This window comes from Syngnathus floridae, unplaced genomic scaffold, assembly GCF_059516105.1.
Source record: "Syngnathus floridae isolate MCC-2025c unplaced genomic scaffold, RoL_Sflo_1.0 HiC_scaffold_24, whole genome shotgun sequence".
In the NCBI taxonomy this organism is placed as follows: domain Eukaryota; kingdom Metazoa; phylum Chordata; class Actinopteri; order Syngnathiformes; family Syngnathidae; genus Syngnathus; species Syngnathus floridae.
The window spans coordinates 1,200,779-1,227,202 of NW_028284053.1; the positions used below are offsets into that span (position 1 = coordinate 1,200,779).

A 26,424-nucleotide genomic window follows, 5' to 3' on the forward strand; every position below is an offset into this window, starting at 1 on the left:
GCACTGAACAACACGATCCCGCATTGAACAACACCATCCCGGACTGAACAACACCATGCCGCACTGAACAACACCATTCCGCACTGAACAACACCATGCCGCACTGAACAACACCATGCCGCACTGAACAACACCATGCCGCACTGAACAACACCATGCCGCACTGAACAACATTATGCCGCACTGAACAACACCATGCCGCACTGAACAACACCATCCCGCACTGAACAACACCATGCCGCATTGAACAACACCATGCCGCACTGAACAACACCATCCTGCACTGAACAACACCATCCCGCACTGAACAACACCATGCCGCACTGAACAACATTATGGCGCACTGAACAACATTATGCCGCACTGAACAACACCATGCCGCACTGAACAACACCATGCCGCACTGAACAACACCATGCCGCACTGAACAACATTATGCCGCACTGAACAACATTATGCCGCACTGAACAACACCATGCCGCACTGAACAACACCATGCCGCACTGAACAACACCATGCCGCACTGAACAACACGACGTCGCACTGAACAACACGACGCCGCACAGAACAACACGACGCCGCACAGAATAACACAATACCGCACAGAACAACACAATACCGCACAAACAGTTTTAGATAATATTACGTCGCAGTCATGTGACGCGGACATGACGTCAATAGGCGGAACTCACGGCAAAATTATAATCCGTGGGCGTGGCTTGCAACAGGAAGTAGGAAAGCGGCAGTTCTGGCAAACAAGACACAGCTGTTAGTAACACGATGACTAACAAGGCAAATATTTTTGTTTTCAGCTTGCAACTTGACCGTCTAGAGCGTACAAGGTAATTACAACTGTTTTTTTTTAGCCCTGAAAAGCGAGGGAGTGTGGCGTTTGGGAGGAATGTCGAACTCGGCGTCTGCTTCCAGCCACAGACGCCAAATTTCGACGATTATTTCGACTGGTCAACGGTTGTAAATTATTGCGTTGACTAAAAACTTTATTTAACTCTACTCTTAACTTTGCCGTTTCAGATATGCGGGTATTACACCGCGGAAATGACGTCAATAGGCTGAACTCTCGCCAAAATTCAAATCTGTGGGCGCAATGGCCTTGAGCGAGACACCGGATACAAACACGACGATTATCAACAGAAATATCTTTATTTTCCGCTTGCAAGTGGACCGTCTAGAGCGTACACGGTAAGTACAACTCATTGTGTTTAAAAAGATTTACGTTTGTGTAGTTTGCGTTGCGTTGTATCTGTGAATGTTGGTTGAGGCTAAATGTTAATGTTTAATTTCATTCCTTTAGGTTCCACGGTGTTTGTTGGCTGTATGTTTTCCACTGCAAGAAGAGGCTCGTATCATTGACCAGCAGGAGCTACAATGGTGAGTACCCCTTTCGTCTTCCATTTATGTTAAACACTTCCTATTTCATGTCTAACAGTACTCGATTTAACAAATAACCATAAATAAATACAGTGTGGGCAGTCACGTTAACATATGTGATTATCCTGCCTAATATGTTTATCACAAATATGTCACTAATCACTAATATGTTTATTTGTTTATCACAACACCTTTGGACCTTCAGCAATCGATTATTTACCTTCATCTACATAGAGACAGAACGATGGTGTCTTAAACATCTCATTCATTTCACCAAATAACTTCACGCAGGTGGATAACGGCCGTCTCGGTCACGCTATGTTGCGTGATGCAGTTTTGAAGAACCAAATGCATTTATTCAATGAATAAGTCAAGCTAGTTCTATGTTTATGATGTTGTAAGTTACGGTACCGATTGAAGTTGAGTTCGAAGCCAGTGGAAAACAGCGCTGCGTTTGTGCTCTCCAGGTACAAATGTTGTGATCTCTGACGACCGGGCGAGACTCGAGTAAGAGATGTCCAAACGAGCTCCGGCAGGGCGGGCCAAGGCGGAGCGAACGGACGCCCTTCAGGCCGCCAATGACGAGCTGAGAACCAAACTGATGGACGTCCAGTTAGAACTTCAGCAGGAGAAGAACAAGGTGAAAACCTCAACAGACAGACACTGCCTGCCTCCCTGCCTGCCTCCCTGCCTGCCTCCCTGCCTGCCTCCCTCCCTCCCAGTTTTCCCGATGTAGATTAGACATGCGTGTGCCATGACTGTGTCAGCCTACATCAACAAATGCACCGAGGACGTCAGCACCACTAAGAATATCATCACCCGGGGCAACCAACGACCCTGGATGACTGAGGAGGTACGTCAAACGCTACGAGCGCGGAACTCTGCCTTCAAGTCTGGCGACAAGGAGACACTGAGGACAGCGAGAGCCAACTTGAACCGTGCCATCAGGATAGCGAAGCGAGACCGCAGTCGAAAATTTCAGGATCGTTTACACGACGTCAAAAACATCAGGAGTATGTGGCAAGGCATACGGGCGATTACAGACTACAACTCACCCTCCCCCCCCCCGGTGGGTGTAGTTGATGCTGACTTTCTAAATGGTCTAAATAACTTCTTTGGGAGGTTCGAGGCACTAAACGGCACTCCAGCAGTTAAAACTGTCCCCCATCAGGAAGAGGAGGTACTCTGCCTTGACTCCGCCGATGTGTTGAAGACCCTGAGGAGAGTCAACCCCTGTAAGGCCCCTGGCCCCGACAACATTCCTGGGCGTGTGTTCAGGGAATGTGCAAGTCATCTGGCTGGGGTCATCACAGACATTTTTAACACCTCGCTGGGCCAAGCCACAGTGCCGGCGTGCTTTAAGACTGCCTCCATCATTCCGGTGCCGAAGAAACCTCAAATCACCTCATTTAATGATTACCGGCCTGTTGCACTGACTCCGGTTATGATGAAGTGCTTCGAAAGGCTGCTTAAAGGTCACATCGTTTCCAGACTCCCCCTATTATTTGACCCGTTCCAGTTTGCCGACCGGCAAAACCGCTCCACTCAGGACGCCATCTCCTCCGTTCTTCACCTGAGCCTGGCTCACCTGGAGGAGAAGAACACCCATGTGCGGAGGCTGTTCCTGGACTTCAGCTCAGCGTTTAACACCATCATCCCACAGCATCTGGTAGGAAAATTGGAACACCTGGGCTTCAACACCCCCCTTCGCAACTGGCTGCTAGACTTCCTCACCAACAGACCTCAGTCAGTCCGGGTCGGACAGAACACCTCTGATGTCATCACCCTCAGCACAGGCTCCCTTCAGGGCTGCGTCCTGAGCCCCCTGCTGTGCACCCTGATGACACACGACTGCGTCCTCAGGTTCACCACCAATCACATCGTGAAGTCAGCAGACGACACAACGGTGGTGGGGCTCATCAGAGACAACAACGACCTGGACTACAGAGAGGAGGTGGAGCAGCTGGTGGGCTGGTGCAGAGAAAACAGCCTGATCCTGAATGAGGAGAAGATGAAGGAGATCATCGTCGACTTCAGGAAAAAACAGCCTCACCACGCTCCACTGATCATCAACAGCTCAGCTGTGGAGGTGGTCAGCACCACCAAATTCCTGGGGGTCCACATCACAGAAGACCTCACCTGGACTATGAACACTACGGCACTGGTCAAGAGGGCACAGAAGCGCTTGTACTTCCTGCGGAGGATGAGGAGAGCCCACCTGCCCCCACCCATCATGAGGACGTTCTACAGGAGCACCATAGAGAGCATTCTGACAAGCTGTCTCTCTGTGTGGTGTGGAGGCTGCACCGCCTCCGATTGGAAGAACGTGAGGAGAGTGGTGAGGACAGCAGAGAGGATCATAGGGGCTCCTCTTCCCTCCATTCAGGACTTTTCATCTCAGCGCTGCATGTCCCGTGCCCGTAACATCATCAATGACCCATCACACCCCCACCATGGACTGTTCTCCCTGCTGCCCTCTGGGAAGAGGTTTGCAGCATCCGCTGCAGGTCCACCAGGTTCTGCAACAGCTTTTTCCCTGCTGTCATCAGACTGTTGAACACTAGAACTGTTGAGCTCTAAACTGAACTCTGCATCACACATTCACAGAACTGTACTTTATGACACTACGGACCTCTATCTTGCACTATCTCGCACTACCAACTTTACTGAACTTGTATAAACCCTTTAAATAGAAGTTTAATACATGGTTTAGCATTCCTCTGCACACTCTTGAATACTGTTTTGCCTACTTGCACTATTGCATAATTATCACTGCTGCACTTTATACTTATTTTTAATATATATATATATATATATATATATATATATATATATATATATAGTATATATGTATATATATATATTTTCATAGGGTATGTTACTTCTATTCAACTGCAATATCACTACTTTGTTGTAAGACGTATGCAACGGAATTTCGTTTTGTATGCACCATGTGCAGACAAGATGACAATAAAGTTCGTCTAAGTCTAAGTCATGTCAGGTCAGCTGTCTGGAGAGAGAGAGAAGTCAGGACCTGCGGGCGGAGCACCACCGTGCCACCGCCGCCATGACGGAACTCAAAAGCAAACTCCATGAGGAGAAGCAGAAAGAGTTAGCCATTACCAGGGAGACATTACTGCGGCAGCATGAAATGGAGCTGATGAGAGTGATCAAAATCAAAGATGGAGAGATCCAGCGACTGAATGCCTTGGTCCTCAGCCTGAGGGACGGCTCCATGGACAAGGTGATCCGCTCTATCCGTGTCTGACTATCCGCACGCCACGTCGGGCTTCGATGCGGCCGCTACCGTATTGTGTAGCTTGTCCCCAGTAAGCGTCGCGGCGCTCCGTTGCGGTCTCAACGGCCCGGTGTGGCGCAATGTCTGCTCAGGTGAGGAGGGGGGGCGCTTTGCTGGCGGAGGTGGAGGAGACGCGGCGGTGTCGGGAGACCGAGCGGTGTCGCCTCCACCAGGAGCGCGGAAGAAGCCCTGGCAGCGGCCCAGCAGGCCTGGCAGTCCCGAGCGGCCGAGCTCCGATCGGCTCATCACCAGCATCGGGAGGAGCTGAGCCGAACCAAGAGAGACTGCGAGAGGGAGATCCGCCGACTGGTAGGACTGATCAGATGCGCGGTGCGTGGCTATGTTCCCAATTTCGTTGTATACCTGCAGTGCAATGACACCTAAGGCATTCTATTCTATTCTATTTCACAAGAAGAAAATGTCCGGTTGCTCGCTTCGCTTTTGTCACAGCAAAGGTGTTCTAGTCGATTCAAGAAAAAAATTGGCCGGTTGCTCTCTTTGTTTTTGTCACAATTCTGGCAAATGAGTTTGCCCGCCTGCCTGAGCGCTCCCCGTTTGTACATCCAGACGGATGAGATCAAGCTGAAAGACAGAGCGGTTAGTGTTTTGGATGAAGCCCTGGGGCCGGCCACGTCCACCGCCTTCAGCTGCAGACTCAGGCTGCCGAGCAGCAGATCGCTGCCCTGAGGGATTCCCAAAGGGCGGGCCTAAACTACCCTGGAAGTGGGGTCAACGCCGCTACTAGCAATCCTCTTCATTGCGTAAGCCACCTCATCACACACTTGCAGTACGCATGACTTAGTTCGTTGCTGGAGGAAGGTAGCACAAAAACAGTTTTGAACTTTGAACGAGTGCTTGTGTGTGTGTGTTGCGGGGCGTTTTCAGTCTCAGGAGGATCGGGACACGCGACGGTTTCATCTGAAAATCGCTGAGCTCAGCGCAGTCATCAGGAAACTGGAGGATCGAAACGCCCTGCTTTCTGAAGAGCGCAATGAACTGGTAATTTATTGACGGCACGCTTGAAGGTTTGCGCTACGTTTGATGCGCGCCATCCAGCGAGGCACCCATTGCGCTTGCTTATTAGTTGAGCGGCGCGGCGAGTCGGTTGCCTGGTAGATGTCTTTTATTGGGAGCCAAAGCCACGATTCCGTTCAAACCGATGCAAAAGGAATGGATACGTTCTGGCCCGCGTGTTGTGCGTCTTTCACATCCCGCACTTCATGCTTGCAGCTAAAGCGACTGAGAGAAACAGAAAGCCAGTTTCTGCCACTCCTGTACAAAAACAAACGCCTGAGCAGGAAGAATGAAGAACTCTCGCTGGTGCTGTGTCGCCTTGAAAACAAAGTGCGCTTTGTCACCCAGGAGAACGAGGAGATGGCAAGCTTGGTAAGTCGATGCGGACAACGGCGGCGTGCCAACAGAGTCCACTGCATTTGTGTTCCACAGAGAAGGCCTAGTTCGCTCAATGACCTGGACCGCGGTTGCGGCCAGCAGGACGGTGAAATGGAGTTCCTTCAAGTTGTGGAGCAGCGGCACATCATCGACGACTTGTCCAAGGTCTTCAGGCAGGCGACTCGGTGCACGTACGGCAGCGCCGCGCTCGCTCGCTGTCGCCAGGAAACCTTTTCCGTCCAAAGCTTGGCCGGCGGCCGCCATCCAAAAAATTGGCCCCTTAAATTCCGACCTTTCAAGCAGGAGCATTGTGCGCACGCGTTTGAACACGCTTTAGACTTGTTTTGCCGTTTTCAGCAGCTCAAAGCTCCCGTTTTGTCAGCGCCTTTGCCACTCGCTGTGCGCTGAAAACGACGGACTTGCCCGGCTGCTCAGCCCGTCAACCATGAGCCGCGAGCGCGACGTCATTGTCCGTAGGCAGCTAGTGGCAAAATGCACCCTGTTAGAGTTGCGCTCGCTCCAACTTATTTTGCAAGAACCACACGGGAGACAAGTAAGTTCTTTTGGACACCTGCAGGTGGAGAGTCCATCCGTTGTACGAATGAAGTCTGACTCTCGGCTCCTGCACGAGCATTTTAATTAAGAGAAACAGGGTGGGTGTAAGAGTGGATTGAATAGAGGAAGCCCTTGACCTCTAGTCAAAACATAGCAAGGGGTGTTTTACGACTTTGTGTAGGAAGGGATAAGCGATAGGGATAAATAAGGGATAAATAATATTATTTATTACAGGTCGCAGTCAAAGTCAAAGCAACACAATGATACGATAAAGATAATCTGGAAAACCCTGACACACCCTGTAGTTGTCACTTTTGGAAAAGACGAGCGTCCCTCCAATCATCGCCGGTGACGTGTTTTTCAGGCTCTGGAGACAGGAGCTCATGTCAGAAATGTCATTGTGAGTCGCGTTTGTTTCTGCGCCGGAGCCGTTCGTTCCCTTTGCATCCAAAGAATCTCAAAGGCGGATTATTTGTGTCGACAGGAGAGAGATTTGCTGCTACGATACCGACGTCGAGAATCTCTGAGGAGGAACAAAGCGTGAGGTCCTGCAAGGTGAGTCTGTTTGTTTGCGGCTGCTTGGTGTTGCGCAAGATGAAATGGCCTTTTTCTCGCTATCGTTCCTCTCGTCGATTCATCGTGAGGTGTCGCTTCAGTTTGTTCAGAGAGATGTTTGCTTCCGCGCCCGCAGGTCATCGAAACATTTTACGGCTACGACGAAGACGTGTTGGTGGACTCGGACGGATCGTCCTTGTCTTTTCACACCGACAGAACCCCCGACACGGAACCCGAAGAGGTAGCCCGCCATTTCTGCCAGCGTATTGGCACCAAACATTCCTCTTCAGCCTGGAATCGGACTCGTCTTTGCGTCGCGGGTGCTTTGTCGCCGGTCTGACTGATTCTGGTACTAGTGCTGTGTTGCATTGGTGTGTGCATGAAGAGGCGGAGCTTCGCTACCGCCAGCTGACGCAAGAATATCAAGCGCTGCAACGAGCCTACGCTCTGCTAGCCCAGACCAGCGAAAGGGGACTACGACGCCGAGAAGGAGATCAAGGTGGCGCCCCTTCCCGCAACCCCCGGCCGGGTCGCAGCCTCCCCGTTCTCACCCAGCCTCGGGTGTTCTCTGGTCTGAAAGGAGGAGGAGGAGCCTCCCTCCTCCTCCTTTCAGACCAGAGAAAAGCTGATGGTAGAAATGGGTCACTATCAAAGCAGAGTAGCAGATCTGGAGTCAGCGCTGAAGCAACAAGGACAGGTAAGCTCATCAATGAGCACACCTTTTTCTCAGACAAAATAGCTACATTCTTCAGTCACTCATCCGTCTGGCATTACTGGACCAACCCCCCCCCCCCCCCCCCCCCCCGAACGTGGCTGGGAAAATGCGGAGAAAAGCAAATGTCATTTTCCAGTCAACCAAAGAATTTGTGGATGAAAATGACACAACATTCCAAAGCTGTCCACGCGTTTGTCTCTTCTAGAATGTCAAGTGGGTGGAGGAGAAGCAGCTGCTGCGTCAGAGCAATCAGCAGTTGGCCGAAAAGGTGACGGAAAGAAAGGCGCTGGGCGGAGTCGCTTGGCGTCACACCTGTCGGGAAGCCCCGCAGATGAGGTCTGACTGTCTTTTCAGGTCAGGCGGATGGAGGCGGAAGAAGCGCGTCTGAAAGAGCACATCCAGGATATCCGAGACCAAAACGAACTGCTTGAGTTCCGCATCCTGGAGCTGGAGGTGGGAAGACTCGCACAAGCGTGTTGAGGCCAGAGATGTGACGGACGGACGGACGGACGGACGGACGGATGCATGCCTCTGCCTTTCAGGAGAGGGAGTGGCGCTCCCCCGTCTTGAAGTTTCTGCAAGTCCGTTTCCCAGACGGCCTCAGCCCTTTGCAGATCTACTGCGAGGCCGAGGGCGTGAGCGTACGTAAGGCGTCCCTCGCAACCCTAACCTTAACCCGAGGTCCCAGAACACCTTACATTGCTCCTTGCGCCTTTCCCCCGGACATCGTCATCAGTGATCTGATGAAGAAGCTGGACATCCTGGGCTATAACGCCGTAAGTGTATGTCGAACTCCTTATGTTCGCACTCCACGAGACTCGGCGGCTCAAATGTGACTTTTGGAAGGCTTTGCGCTGAAAGAAGCTTGTTGACGCTGTGCCTTTGGGCTCTTGCAGAATCTCACCAACGAGGAGCAGGTGGTCGTGATTCACGCCAGGACCCTTCTCACCCTAGCCGAGAAGGTAACGCGCACGTCCACGCACGCTCTCGCATTCTGCTTATGTGACAGCAGCCTTTCCTCAGTGGTTAGAATACATCAAAGTGACCAAGTCAACACTTCAACAGAAGATGTTGGACATTGAAAGTGAGAAGGTAGACAGACACGCGACATCAGCCAAGGGGAACTCCGGCAATGTGCCCCAACAATTCTGACCTTGAGCTGTGCTAGGATATGTTCTGCAAGCAGAAGGGCTACCTGGATGAAGAGTTGGACTTCAGGAAGTGTTCCATGGACCAGGCTCATAAGGTAAGCCGCCCTCAAATCTCCCGCCGGACCACTGATGGACGAGGATTGCGGCCCAGAGGATCCTGGAGCTGGAGGCCATGTTGTACGAGGCGCTACCGCAGCGGGACTGCCCCGCCACGGACGGCGAAAAAGCCAGCCACGCTGGCGTGAATGACGTGCTGACGGCGGATCAGAGAGAAGAGCTTAGGAGCGCCGTGGACCAATGGAAGCGAGCCCTGATGTGCGAGTTGAGGGAGCGCGACGCTTGCATCCTCCAAGAGAGAATGGATCTGCTGCACAGCGCGCAACAGGTAAGGGCCCAAAGCCAGCCCGGCACTTACTTGCACGCTTACTGGCTTTTGAATGCCACTTTCCATTTGTCCGTCCTAGAGGAACAAAGAGCTGAAAGAATTCATCGAAGCTCAGAAGAGACAAATCAAACAATTGGAGGAGAAGTTTCTGTTTCTCTTTCTATTCTTCTCCTTGGCCTTCATTCTGTGGCCCTAACACCAGCTGGTGAGTGAGCTCCAGCGGCACCGCACTCGACACCTCCGATACACTGCCAGCCGGTCTCAGACGTTGGCAGACGCTCCGATGCCAACGTATACCCCCCGCCACGGTGACAGAGGCACCGCGTCACACCGGCGCTCATCCAATCAGAAGGCAGGAAAAGCAAATTCACATGCAGGGCACTTTTGAACCAGAAGAGAGCGCCACAAAAAACGGTTGTTGCCCCAAACGCGCACTAAAAAGGGTCAGAATAACAAGAGTCCCACTGGCCAGCCGGGGCCACCCGTCCAGCTGTTTCTTCAGGGGGGAAAAAAATTGGAGTCACCGGTGAGTACATTTTGCATTTAGCTCTGCTTTTCTGCTTCTGTCTTCAAGTGTGTGGCATCCTGCGATCAAAGAGTCAGCCAACCCCAAAGCGGTTGACCTCAACGTCCCACCACCATGCCTACCAGAGCAGGTGACGTGATGCTTTGGACAACCTTCCGTCTCAGATGCCCAAAAGTACTCTTTGCCACATCTGCGGCAATACGGTGTCTTTTCAAAGGTGCAAATAAATCCAGCGTGGGCGGAACACGCACGTCTTCGGTTTTTCCCGCTTTGTTTGTGTGACAGCTGTTGTGAAAATTTTATACAAATAAAGTTGTATAGTACAGGTTTGGCCAAGCCGCAACTCCCGAACCGCATGCGGCTCTTTTATGTTCATATCAACATTTGTGTGTGTGTGTGTGTGTGTGTGGGGGGGGGGGGGGTTGTGCGTGTTGGCTTCACTTGAGTTCAATTTGGTATTTTGGTCAAAAGCGCATGTGGTGAAATTCCACAAAGTAGGATGGGCAAACACATTTCTTTAAACTATGAGTGTCAATTGGGCTCTCGAAATGGCAGGGAAAAGATGCACAGCAAAACGAAAATACGTAGATGAACACAGGACGTTTTAATCAGAGTGGGAAAGTTTCTATTTTTTGTTGAACGTGATGGCAAACCATTCTGCCTGATATGTCAGACCTCAGCGCATTTCAAAGATTCAAATCTTCAGCGCCATGCACTTCAGCTCACTCCATGCTAACATTGATCAGGCGTCGAACCCGCATCATCATGCTTAAGAGGTGGCCATGCTAACCAGTGCGCCATTATGTCAACGCATAATAACTAAGTCTACTGGTCAAAACAGCGGTTACTATATGACGTCGCTACGTCGTGGTCACGTGACGCAGACAAGACGTCAATGGATGTGGGCAGAGTTAACTTGTTTAAAAGGGAGTAGGCAGAAGAAATATTTAATTTATTTAAATCTATTTTGAGTGCACACCATTATGCCAATGCATAACAACTGTAAATCTACTAAACAAAACAGCGGTTGCTATATGACATCTGCCACGTCGTGGTCACGTGACATACGTGACGTCGATGGGCGTAACTTTCGCCGGAATTCAAATCCGCGGGGAGAGTTAACTTGTTTAAAAGAGAGTGGGCAGAAGAATTACTTAATTTATTTAAATCTATTTGGTGTGTGCGCCATTATGTCAATGCATAACAACTGTAAGTCTACTAAACAAAACAGCGGTTGCTATATGACGTCTGCCACGTCGTGGTCACGTGACGCGGACGTGACGTCGACGCCTACTTTACATCCCACCGATCACAGGACCCCTCGGCTGCATAACCGTGCCCCCTTCCCAACCAATCGGATTTGCTATACGCGAAAACGACGCCAATGGAAAGAGCTTCCGCCCAAATTTAAATCCGTGGGCGTGGCTCGCAGCAGGAAGTAGGAAAATGGCGGCGATGTTGACAAAGACACAGCGGATGGTAACAAACGACTAACAAGAGAAATATTTTTATTTTCTGCTTGCAACTGGACCGTCCAGAGCGTACACGGTAAGTACAACTCATCGTTTTTAAAAAGAAGTACTTTTGTTGCCCTGAAAAGCGAGTGAGCGTGGCGTTTGTGGGGGACGTCGAATTTCGACGATTCTTTCTGGTCAACGGTTGTAAATGATTGTGTTGATTAAAAAAGAAAACTTGATGTAACTCTACTTTTAACTGCCGTTTCAGATAGATTTGGAATTGCATCACATCCAATTTTGCCTAGAGCGTACACGGTAAGTAACACTCGTTGTGTTTAAGGAGATTTACGTTTGTAATAGCAGAAGTGTAGCCGCGTTGCGTTGTACGTGTGAATGTTGGTCCGGGCGAAATGTTAATGTTTAATTTCATTCCTTTAGGTTCCACGGTGTTTGTTGGCTGCAAGTTTTCCACTGCAAGAAGAGGCTCATATCATTGACCAGGAGCGAGCTACAATGGTGAGTAGCCATAACATTTATGTTAAACACTTCCTATTTCATGTCTAACAGTACTTGATTTAACAAATAACCATAAATAAATACAGTGTGGGCACTGAAGTTAACATATGTGATTATACTGCCTAATCTGTCACCGAGTAGATTGTTGCAAAGTAATATAAGATCCAAAGTTGTAATTCAGAATAGTTTTCAAAAGAAGGCCATTAGAATTATATACAAGTCTGATTACCCTGAACAAGCTATTAATTAAATCACAAATTCTTCAATTCAAAGATTTGGTAGATTATCAGACAAATAATGTCTAACAGTAATTGATTTAACACATCACGATAAGTAGATTGAGTGTGGGCACTCTCAAGTTAACATATGTGATTATACTGCCTAATCTGTTACAGAGTATGTTGTTGCCAAGTAATGTAGAATAGATCCAAAGTAGTAATCCAGAATAGTTTTGAAGAGGCCATTAGAATGATAAACAAATCTGATTACCTTGAACATAATAACAAGCTAAGTGTTTAATATGTCCTATGAAGTCAAAATTGGGCACCATCATGTGGTGAAATTTGGAATTGCATCACATCCAATTTTGCCTGGGAACAAACAGATTACATAAATCTTAGTTTTGAATAAGCCACTCCTTCTCAAACAAGTAAACTCTGCCCATTTTGCGCAGTAGATGTTCTGTTAATATCTAGTATTTATACAAAGTCATAATTTAAATTGCTTTCAACCTTCATTCATCGGTTCAACCAACATTACTCGCTCTTATTACCAACTTGTATTGATTTAACTAAGCGTTTAATACTTCCTATCAGGTCTCAAATCGAGATTTGGCAAAATACAATTTCAGCAAATCCAATTTTGCCAGGGAACAAAAATAGATTAAATAAACTAAATAAGTCCTCTTCCCATTAAATAAATCAGAAAAGTCTGTCTTGTAACCAGTCCTCTTCAAACAAGTAAAGTCTGCCCATTTTGTGCCGTAGATTTTGTGTCTATGCCTAGTATTTAAACAAAATCATAATTTAAACGACTTCTTTCCTTCATTCACTTTGGAAATTTGGAATTGCAGCAAATCGAATTTTGGCAGGGAACAAAAATAGATCAATTAAACTAAATAAGTCTTCTTCCCATTAAATAAATTAAAAAAGTCTGTCTTGTAACCAGTCCTTTTCAAACAAGTAAAGTCTGCCCATTTTGTGCCGTCGATTTTGTGTTAATGCCTAGTATTTATACAAAATCATAATTTAAAGGACTTCATTCCTTCATTCACTTTGGAAATTTGGAATTGCAGCACATCAAATTTTGCCTGGGAAGAAAAGTAGATTAAATAAATTTAATAAGTCTTACTACTTCCCATTAAATAAATTAAATACGTCTTACTTGTTCCCACTCCTTTTCAAAACAGTAGTTTAAAACGAGGGCCCTTCACTCAATCTTTAACCTCAACCCCGCACGTTGTGTTGTATCTGTGAATGTTGGTTGTGGCCAAATGATAGTTTTCTTTCATTCGTTTAGGTTCCAAGAAAACTTGATGTAACTCTACTTTTAACTGCCGTTTCAGATAAGCGGGTATTACGTCGCAGTCAAATGCCGCGGATATGACGTAATTGCCCGAACCTCCGCCAAAATTCAAATCTGTTGGCGCGATGGCCGTGAGCCACTGAGCAGCGACGATTATCAACAGAAATATCTTTATTTTCTGCTTGCAACTGGACCGTCTAGAGCGTACACGGTAAGTAACACTCATTGTGTTTAAGGAGATTTACGTTTGTAATAGCAGAAGTGTAGCCGCGTTGCGTTGTACGTGTGAAAATTGGTCGAGGCGAAATGTTAATGTTTAATTTCATTCCTTTAGGTTCCACGGTGTTTGTTGGCTGCAAGTTTTCCACTGCAAGAAGAGGCTCGTATCATTGACCAGGAGCGAGCTACAATGGTGAGTAGCCATAACATTTATGTTAAACACTTCCTATTTCATGTCTAACAGTACTTGATTTAACAAATAACCATAAATAAATACAGTGTGGGCACTGAAGTTAACATATGTGATTATACTGCCTAATCTGTCACCGAGTAGATTGTTGCAAAGTAATATAAGATCCAAAGTTGTAATTCAGAATAGTTTTCAAAAGAAGGCCATTAGAATTATATACAAGTCTGATTACCCTGAACAAGCTATTAATTAAATCACAAATTCTTCAATTCAAAGATTTGGTAGATTATCAGACAAATAATGTCTAACAGTAATTGATTTAACACATCACGATAAGTAGATTGAGTGTGGGCACTCTCAAGTTAACATATGTGATTATACTGCCTAATCTGTTACAGAGTATGTTGTTGCCAAGTAATGTAGAATAGATCCAAAGTAGTAATCCAGAATAGTTTTGAAGAGGCCATTAGAATGATAAACAAATCTGATTACCTTGAACATAATAACAAGCTAAGTGTTTAATATGTCCTATGAAGTCAAAATTGGGCACCATCATGTGGTGAAATTTGGAATTGCATCACATCCAATTTTGCCTGGGAACAAACAGATTACATAAATCTTAGTTTTGAATAAGCCACTCCTTCTCAAACAAGTAAACTCTGCCCATTTTGCGCAGTAGATGTTCTGTTAATATCTAGTATTTATACAAAGTCATAATTTAAATTGCTTTCAACCTTCATTCATCGGTTCAACCAACATTACTCGCTCTTATTACCAACTTGTATTGATTTAACTAAGCGTTTAATACTTCCTATCAGGTCTCAAATCGAGATTTGGCAAAATACAATTTCAGCAAATCCAATTTTGCCAGGGAACAAAAATAGATTAAATAAACTAAATAAGTCCTCTTCCCATTAAATAAATCAGAAAAGTCTGTCTTGTAACCAGTCCTCTTCAAACAAGTAAAGTCTGCCCATTTTGTGCCGTAGATTTTGTGTCTATGCCTAGTATTTAAACAAAATCATAATTTAAACGACTTCTTTCCTTCATTCACTTTGGAAATTTGGAATTGCAGCAAATCGAATTTTGGCAGGGAACAAAAATAGATCAATTAAACTAAATAAGTCTTCTTCCCATTAAATAAATTAAAAAAGTCTGTCTTGTAACCAGTCCTTTTCAAACAAGTAAAGTCTGCCCATTTTGTGCCGTCGATTTTGTGTTAATGCCTAGTATTTATACAAAATCATAATTTAAAGGACTTCATTCCTTCATTCACTTTGGAAATTTGGAATTGCAGCACATCAAATTTTGCCTGGGAAGAAAAGTAGATTAAATAAATTTAATAAGTCTTACTACTTCCCATTAAATAAATTAAATACGTCTTACTTGTTCCCACTCCTTTTCAAAACAGTAGTTTAAAACGAGGGCCCTTCACTCAATCTTTAACCCCAACCCCGCACGTTGTGTTGTATCTGTGAATGTTGGTTGTGGCCAAATGATAGTTTTCTTTCATTCGTTTAGGTTCCAAGAAAACTTGATGTAACTCTACTTTTAACTGCCGTTTCAGATAAGCGGGTATTACGTCGCAGTCATGTGCCGTGGATATGACGTAATTGCCCGAACCTCCGCCAAAATTCAAATCTGTTGGCGCGATGGCCGTGAGCCACTGAGCAGCGACGATTATCAACAGAAATATCTTTATTTTCTGCTTGCAACTGGACCGTCTAGAGCGTACACGGTAAGTAACACTCATTGTGTTTAAGGAGATTTACGTTTGTAATAGCAGAAGTGTAGCCGCGTTGCGTTGTACGTGTGAAAATTGGTCGAGGCGAAATGTTAATGTTTAATTTCATTCCTTTAGGTTCCACGGTGTTTGTTGGCTGCAAGTTTTCCACTGCAAGAAGAGGCTCGTATCATTGACCAGGAGCGAGCTACAATGGTGAGTAGCCATAACATTTATGTTAAACACTTCCTATTTCATGTCTAACAGTACTTGATTTAACAAATAACCATAAATAAATACAGTGTGGGCACTGAAGTTAACATATGTGATTATACTGCCTAATCTGTCACGGAGTAGATTGTTGCAAAGTAATATAAGATCCAAAGTTGTAATTCAGAATAGTTTTCAAAAGAAGGCCATTAGAATTATATACAAGTCTGATTACCCTTAACATAACAACAAGCTATTAATTAAATCACAAATTCTTCAATTCAAAGATTTGGTAGATTATCAGACAAATAATGTCTAACAGTAATTGATTTAACACATCACGATAAGTAGATTGAGTGTGGGCACTCTCAAGTTAACAGATATGATTATACTGCCTAATCTGTTACAGAGTATGTTGTTGCCAAGTAATGTAGAATAGATCCAAAGTAGTAATCCAGAATAGTTTTGAAGAGGCCATTAGAATAATAAACAAATCTGATTACCTTGAACATAATAACAAGCTAAGTGTTTAATATGTCCTATGAAGTCAAAATTGGGCACCATCATGTGGTGAAATTTGGAATTGCATCACATCCAATTTTGCCTGGGAACAAACAGATTAAATAAATCTTAGTTTTGAATAAGCCACTCCTTCTCAAACAAGTAAACTCTGCCCATTTCGCGCAGTAGATGTTCTGTTAATATCTAGTATTTATACAAAGTCATAATTTAAATTGCTTTCAACCTTCATTCATCGGTTCAACCAACATTACTCGCTCTTATTACCAACTTGTATTGATTTAACTAAGCGTTTAATACTTCCTATCAGGTCTCAAGGCAAGATTTGGCAAAATACAATTTCAGCAAATCCAATTTTGCCAGGGAACAAAAATAGATTAAATAAACTAAATAAGTCTTCTTCCCATTAAATAAATCAGAAAAGTCTGTCTTGTAACCAGTCCTCTTCAAACAAGTAAAGTCTGCCCATTTTGTGCCGTAGATTTTGTGTCTATGCCTAGTATTTAAACAAAATCATAATTTAAACGACTTCTTTCCTTCATTCACTTTGGAAATTTGGAATTGCAGCAAATCGAATTTTGCCAGGGAACAAAAATAGATCAATTAAACTAAATAAGTCTTCTTCCCATTAAATAAATTAAAAAAGTCTGTCTTGTAACCAGTCCTTTTCAAACAAGTAAAGTCTGCCCATTTTGTGCCGTCGATTTTGTGTTAATGCCTAGTATTTATACAAAATCATAATTTAAAGGACTTCATTCCTTCATTCACTTTGGAAATTTGGAATTGCAGCACATCAAATTTTGCCTGGGAAGAAAAGTAGATTAAATAAATTTAATAAGTCTTACTACTTCCCATTAAATAAATTAAATACGTCTTACTTGTTCCCACTCTTTTACAAAAAAGTAGTTTAAAACGAGGTCCCTTCACTCAACCTTTAACCCTATTTATTCACCTTCTAGGCTAAGTGTTAAAGGCTAAGTGTTAAAGGCTAAGTGTTAAAGGCTAAGTGTTAGAGGCTAAGTGCCAGAGGCTAGGCGCCAGAGGCGAGTTTTTGTGGGCTGAAGTTTTAGTGGGGTTAGTGTGAATACAATCCAAAAGAATACAACAGAATACAATACAATAGAATATAATACATAGATTAAATTCAATAGCTCTTACTACTTCCCATTAAATAAATTAAATACGTCTTACTTGTTCCCAATCCTTTTCAAAAAAGTAGTTTAAAACGAGGGCCCTTCACTCAACCTTTAACCTCAACCCCGCACGTCACATTGTGTTGTATCTGTGAATGTTGGTTGTGGCCAAATGATAGTTTTCTTTCATTCGTTTAGGTTCCACGGTGTTTGTTGGCTATGTTTTCCACTGTCAGAAGGATGAAAATACAAAGTACAACGCTTGGACGTGGGCGAAGACGTCACCGGTGAGTCCTTCCTTCCTATTTATTTACCTTCTAGATGCTAGAGGCTAAGTGTTAGAGGCTAAGTGTTAGAGGCTAAGTGTTAAACACAATACGAACAACACAACGATACTGCACTGAACAACACGATACCGCACTGAGAAACACGATACCGCACTGAACAACACGATACCGCACTGAACAACACCATGCCGCACTGAACACCATGCCACACTGAACAACACCATCCCGCACTGAACAACACCATGCCGCACTAAACAACACCATGCCGCACTGAACAACACCATGCCTCACTGAACGACACCATGCCGCACTGAAAGACACCATGCCGCACTGAACGACACCATGCCGCACTGAAAGACACCATCCCGCACTGAACACCATGCCGCACTGAACAACACCATCCTGCACTGAACAACACCATCCCGCACTGAACAACACCATGCCGCACTGAACAACATTATGCCGCACTGAACATTATGCCGCACTGAACAACACCATGCCGCACTGAACAACACCATGCCGCACTGAACAACATTATGCCGCACTGAACAACACCATGCCGCACTGAACAACACCATGCCGCACTGAACAACATTATGCCGCACTGAACAACACCATGCCGCACTGAACAACACCATCCTGCACTGAACAACACCATTCCGCATTGAACACCATGCCGCACTGAACAACACCATCCCGCACTGAACAACACCATCCCGCACTGAACAACACCATGCCGCACTGAACAACATTATGCCGCACTGAACAACATTATGCCGCACTGAACAACACCATGCCGCACTGAACAACACCATGCCGCACTGAACAACACCATGCCGCACTGAACAACATTATAACGCACTGAACAACACCATCCCGCACTGAACAACACCATGCCGCACTAAACAACATTATGCCGCACTGAACAACATTATGCCGAAATGAACAACACCATGCCGCACTGAACAACACCATGCCGCACTGAACAACACCATCCTGCACTGAACAACACCATCCCGCACTGAACAACACCATGCCGCACTGAACAACACCATGCCGCACTGAACAACACCATGCCGCAATGAACAACACCATCCCGCACTGAACAACATTATGCCGCACTGAACAACATTATGCCGCACTGAACAACATTATGCCGCACTGAACAACACCATGCCGCACTGAACAACACCATCCTGCACTGAACAACACCATCCCGCACTGAACAACACCATGCCGCACTGAACAACATTATGGCGCACTGAACAACATTATGCCGCACTGAACAACACCATGCCGCACTGAACAACACCATGCCGCACTGAACAACACCATGCCGCAATGAACAACACCATCCCGCACTGAACAACACCATGCCGCACTGAGCAACACCATGCCGCACTGAACAACACCATCCTGCACTGAACAACACCATGCCGCACTGAACAACACCATTCCGCACTGAACAACACCATGCCGCACTGAACAACATTACGCTGCACTGAACAACACCATGCCGCACTGAACAACACCATGCCGCACTGAACAACACCATGCCGCATTGAACAACACCATGCCGCATTGAACAACACCATGCCGCACTGAACAACACCATCCTGCACTGAACAACACCATGCCGCATTGAACAACACCATGCCGCACTGAACAACACCATCCTGCACTGAACAACACCATCCCGCACTGAACAACACCATCCCGCATTGAACAACACCATCCTGCACTGAACAACACCATGCCGCACTGAACAACACCATGCCGCACTGAACAACACCATTCCGCACTGAACAACACCATGCCGCACTGAACAACACCATCCTGCACTGAACAACACCATCCCGCACTGAACAACACCATGCCGCATTGAACAACACCATCCTGCACTGAACAACACCATCCTGCACTGAACAACACCATGCCGCACTGAACAACACCATGCCGCACTGAACAACACCATGCCGCACTGAACAACACCATGCCGCACTGAACAACATTATGCCGCACTGAACAACATTATGTCGCACTGAACAACACCATGCCGCACTGAACAACACCATGCCGCACTGAACAACATTATGCCGCACTGAAAAACACCATGCCGCACTGAACAACACCATCCCGCACTGAACAACACCATGCCGCATTGAACAACACCATGCCGCACTGAACAACACCATGCTGCACTGAACAACATTATGCTGCACTGAACAACACGATCCTGCATTGAACAACACCATGCCGCACTGAACAACACCATCCTGCACTGAACAACACCATCCTGCACTGAACAACACCACCCCGCACTGAACAACACGATCCCGCATTGAACACCATCCCGCACTGAACAACACCATGCCGCACTGAACAACACCATTCCGCACTGAACAACACCATGCCGCACTGAACAACACCATGCCGCACTGAACAACACCATGCCGCACTGAACAACACCATGCCGCACTGAACAACATTATGCCGCACTGAACAACACCATGCCGCACTGAACAACACCATCCCGCACTGAACAACACCATGCCGCATTGAACAACACCATGCCGCACTGAACAACACCATCCTGCACTGAACAACACCATCCCTCACTAAACAACACCATGCCGCACTGAACAACATTATGGCGCACTGGACAACATTATGCCGCACTGAACAACACCATGCCGCACTGAACAACACCATGCCGCACTGAACAACACCATGCCGCACTGAACAACACCATGCCGCACTGAACAACATTATGCCGCACTGAACAACACCATGCCGCACTGAACAACACCATGCCGCACTGAACAACACGATCCCGCATTGAACAACACCATCCTGCACTGAACAACACCATGCCGCACTGAACAACACCATGCCGCACTGAACAACACCATTCCGCACTGAACAACACCATGCCGCACTGAACGACACCATCCTGCACTGAACAACACCATCCCGCACTGAACAACACCATGCCGCATTAAACAACACCATGCCGCACTGAACAACACCATCCTGCACTGAACAACACCATGCCGCACTGAACAACACCATGCCGCACTGAACAACACCATGCCGCACTGAACAACATTATGCCGCACTGAACAACATTATGCCGCACTAAACAACATTATGTCGCACTGAACAACACCATGCCGCACTGAACAACACCATGCTGCACTGAACAACATTATGCCGCACTGAACAACACGATCCCGCATTGAACAACACCATCCCGCAGTGAACAACACCATGCCGCATTGAACAACACCATGCCGCACTGAACAACACCATGCTGCACTGAACAACATTATGCTGCACTGAACAACACGATCCTGCATTGAACAACACCATGCCGCACTGAACAACACCATCCTGCACTGAACAACACCATGCCGCACTGAACAACACCATGCCGCACTGAACAACATTATGCCGCACTGAAAAACACCATGCCGCACTGAACAACACCATCCCGCACTGAACAACACCATGCCCCATTGAACAACACCATGCCGCACTGAACAACACCATGCTGCACTGAACAACATTATGCTGCACTGAACAACACGATCCTGCATTGAACAACACCATGCCGCACTGAACAACACCATCCTGCACTGAACAACACCACCCCGCACTGAACAACACAATCCCGCATTGAACAACACCATCCCGCACTGAAAAACACCATGCCGCACTGAACAACACCATTCCGCACTGAACAACACCATGCCGCACTGAACAACACCATGCCGCACTGAACAACACCATGCCGCACTGAACAACACCATGCCGTACTGAACAACATTATGCCGCACTGAACAACACCATGCCGCACTGAACAACACCATCCCGCACTGAACAACACCATGCCGCATTGAACAACACCATGCCGCACTGAACAACACCATCCTGCACTGAACAACACCATCCCGCACTAAACAACACCATGCCGCACTGAACAACATTATGGCGCACTGGACAACATTATGCCGCACTGAACAACACCATGCCGCACTGAACAACACCATGCCGCACTGAACAACACCATGCCGCACTGAACAACACCATGCCGCACTGAACAACATTATGCCGCACTGAACAACACCATGCCGCACTGAACAACACCATGCCGCACTGAACAACACGATCCCGCATTGAACAACACCATCCTGCACTGAACAACACCATGCCGCACTGAACAACACCATGCCGCACTGAACAACACCATGCCGCACTGAACAACACCATGCCGCACTGAACAACACCATCCTGCACTGAACAACACCATCCCGCACTGAACAACACCATGCCGCATTGAACAACACCATGCCGCACTGAACAACACCATCCTGCACTGAACAACACCATGCCGCACTGAACAACACCATGCCGCACTGAACAACACCATGCCGCACTGAACAACATTATGCCGCACTGAACAACATTATGCCGCACTAAACAACATTATGTCGCACTGAACAACACCATGCCGCACTGAACAACACCATGCTGCACTGAACAACATTATGCCGCACTGAACAACACGATCCCGCATTGAACAACACCATCCCGCAGTGAACAACACCATGCCGCATTGAACAACACCATGCCGCACTGAACAACACCATGCTGCACTGAACAACATTATGCTGCACTGAACAACACGATCCTGCATTGAACAACACCATGCCGCACTGAACAACACCATCCTGCACTGAACAACACCTTTCCACACTGAACAACACCATGCCGCACTGAACAACATTATGCCGCACTGAACAACACCATGCCGCACTGAACAACACCATGCCGCACTGAACAACACCATGCCGCACTGAACAACACCATGCCGCAATGAACAACACCATCCCGCACTGAACAACACCATGCCGCATTGAACAACACCATGCCGCACTGAACAACACCATCCCGCACTGAACAACACCACCCCGCACTGAACAACACGATCCCGCATTGAACAACACCATCCCGGACTGAACAACACCATGCCGCACTGAACAACACCATTCCGCACTGAACAACACCATGCCGCACGGAACAACACCATGCCGCACTGAACAACACCATGCCGCACTGAACAACACCATGCCGCACTGAACAACATTATGCCGCACTGAACAACACCATGCCGCACTGAACAACACCATCCCGCACTGAACAACACCATGCCGCATTGAACAACACCATGCCGCACTGAACAACACCATCCTGCACTGAACAACACCATCCCGCACTGAACAACACCATGCCGCACTGAACAACATTATGGCGCACTGAACAACATTATGCCGCACTGAACAACACCATGCCGCACTGAACAACACCATGCCGCACTGAACAACACCATGCCGCACTGAACAACATTATGCCGCACTGAACAACATTATGCCGCACTGAACAACACCATGCCGCACTGAACAACACCATGCCGCACTGAACAACACCATGCCGCACTGAACAACACGACGTCGCACTGAACAACACGACGCCGCACAGAACAACACGACGCCGCACAGAATAACACAATACCGCACAGAACAACACAATACCGCACAAACAGTTTTAGATAATATTACGTCGCAGTCATGTGACGCGGACATGACGTCAATAGGCGGAACTCACGGCAAAATTATAATCCGTGGGCGTGGCTTGCAACAGGAAGTAGGAAAGCGGCAGTTCTGGCAAACAAGACACAGCTGTTAGTAACACGATGACTAACAAGGCAAATATTTTTGTTTTCAGCTTGCAACTTGACCGTCTAGAGCGTACAAGGTAATTACAACTGGTTTTTTTTAGCCCTGAAAAGCAAGGGAGTGTGGCGTTTGGGAGGAATGTCGAACTCGGCGTCTGCTTCCAGCCACAGACGCCAAATTTCGACGATTATTTCGACTGGTCAACGGTTGTAAATTATTGCGTTGACTAAAAACTTTATTTAACTCTACTCTTAACTTTGCCGTTTCAGATATGCGGGTATTACACCGCGGAAATGACGTCAATAGGCTGAACTCTCGCCAAAATTCAAATCTGTGGGCGCAATGGCCTTGAGCGAGACACCGGATACAAACACGACGATTATCAACAGAAATATCTTTATTTTCCGCTTGCAAGTGGACCGTCTAGAGCGTACACGGTAAGTACAACTCATTGTGTTTAAAAAGATTAACGTTTGTGTAGTTTGCGTTGCGTTGTATCTGTGAATGTTGGTTGAGGCTAAATGTTAATGTTTAATTTCATTCCTTTAGGTTCCACGGTGTTTGTTGGCTGTATGTTTTCCACTGCAAGAAGAGGCTCGTATCATTGACCAGCAGGAGCTACAATGGTGAGTACCCCTTTCGTCTTCCATTTATGTTAAACACTTCCTATTTCATGTCTAACAGTACTCGATTTAACAAATAACCATAAATAAATACAGTGTGGGCAGTCACGTTAACATATGTGATTATCCTGCCTAATATGTTTATCACAAATATGTCACTAATCACTAATATGTTTATTTGTTTATCACAACACCTTTGGACCTTCAGCAATCGATTATTTCCCTTCATCTACATAGAGACAGAACGATGGTGTCTTAAACATCTCATTCATTTCACCAAATAACTTCACGCAGGTGGATAACGGCCGTCTCGGTCACGCTATGTTGCGTGATGCAGTTTTGAAGAACCAAATGCATTTATTCAATGAATAAGTCAAGCTAGTTCTATGTTTATGATGTTGTAAGTTACGGTACCGATTGAAGTTGAGTTCGAAGCCAGTGGAAAACAGCGCTGCGTTTGTGCTCTCCAGGTACAAATGTTGTGATCTCTGACTGACGACCGGGCGAGACTCGAGTAAGAGATGTCCAAACGAGCTCCGGCAGGGCGGGCCAAGGCGGAGCGAACGGACGCCCTTCAGGCCGCCAATGACGAGCTGAGAACCAAACTGATGGACGTCCAGTTAGAACTTCAGCAGGAGAAGAACAAGGTGAAAACCTCAACAGACAGACACTGCCTGCCTCCCTGCCTGCCTCCCTGCCTGCCTCCCTGCCTGCCTCCCTCCCTCCCAGTTTTCCCGATGTAGATTAGACATGCGTGTGCCATGACTGTGTCAGCCTACATCAACAAATGCACCGAGGACGTCAGCACCACTAAGAATATCATCACCCGGGGCAACCAACGACCCTGGATGACTGAGGAGGTACGTCAAACGCTACGAGCGCGGAACTCTGCCTTCAAGTCTGGCGACAAGGAGACACTGAGGACAGCGAGAGCCAACTTGAACCGTGCCATCAGGATAGCGAAGCGAGACCGCAGTCGAAAATTTCAGGATCGTTTCCACGACGTCAAAAACATCAGGAGTATGTGGCAAGGCATACGGGCGATTACAGACTACAACTCACCCTCCCCCCCCCGGTGGGTGTAGTTGATGCTGACTTTCTAAATGGTCTAAATAACTTCTTTGGGAGGTTCGAGGCACTAAACGGCACTCCAGCAGTTAAAACTGTTCCCCATCAGGAAGAGGAGGTACTCTGCCTTGACTCCGCCGATGTGTTGAAGACCCTGAGGAGAGTCAACCCCTGTAAGGCCCCTGGCCCCGACAACATTCCTGGGCGTGTGTTCAGGGAATGTGCAAGTCATCTGGCTGGGGTCATCACAGACATTTTTAACACCTCGCTGGGCCAAGCCACAGTGCCGGCGTGCTTTAAGACTGCCTCCATCATTCCGGTGCCGAAGAAACCTCAAATCACCTCATTTAATGAGTACCGGCCTGTTGCACTGACTCCGGTTATGATGAAGTGCTTCGAAAGGCTGCTTAAAGGTCACATCGTTTCCAGACTCCCCCTATTATTTGACCCGTTCCAGTTTGCCGACCGGCAAAACCGCTCCACTCAGGACGCCATCTCCTCCGTTCTTCACCTGAGCCTGGCTCACCTGGAGGAGAAGAACACCCATGTGCGGAGGCTGTTCCTGGACTTCAGCTCAGCGTTTAACACCATCATCCCACAGCATCTGGTAGGAAAATTGGAACACCTGGGCTTCAACACCCCCCTTCGCAACTGGCTGCTAGACTTCCTCACCAACAGACCTCAGTCAGTCCGGGTCGGACAGAACACCTCTGATGTCATCACCCTCAGCACAGGCTCCCTTCAGGGCTGCGTCCTGAGCCCCCTGCTGTGCACCCTGATGACACACGACTGCGTCCTCAGGTTCACCACCAATCACATCGTGAAGTCAGCAGACGACACAACGGTGGTGGGGCTCATCAGAGACAACAACGACCTGGACTACAGAGAGGAGGTGGAGCAGCTGGTGGGCTGGTGCAGAGAAAACAGCCTGATCCTGAATGAGGAGAAGATGAAGGAGATCATCGTCGACTTCAGGAAAAAACAGCCTCACCACGCTCCACTGATCATCAACAGCTCAGCTGTGGAGGTGGTCAGCACCACCAAATTCCTGGGGGTCCACATCACAGAAGACCTCACCTGGACTATGAACACTACGGCACTGGTCAAGAGGGCACAGAAGCGCTTGTACTTCCTGCGGAGGATGAGGAGAGCCCACCTGCCCCCACCCATCATGAGGACGTTCTACAGGAGCACCATAGAGAGCATTCTGACAAGCTGTCTCTCTGTGTGGTGTGGAGGCTGCACCGCCTC

At 47.1% G+C, this 26,424-nt stretch overlaps 1 pseudogene; it reads left to right on the plus strand.

The window, feature by feature from the left end:
* The first annotated feature begins 1,085 nt into the window (after positions 1–1,085).
* LOC148378903 (janus kinase and microtubule-interacting protein 3-like) lies at positions 1,086–10,223 on the plus strand (annotated as a pseudogene).
* The last annotated feature ends 16,201 nt before the right edge of the window (positions 10,224–26,424 follow it).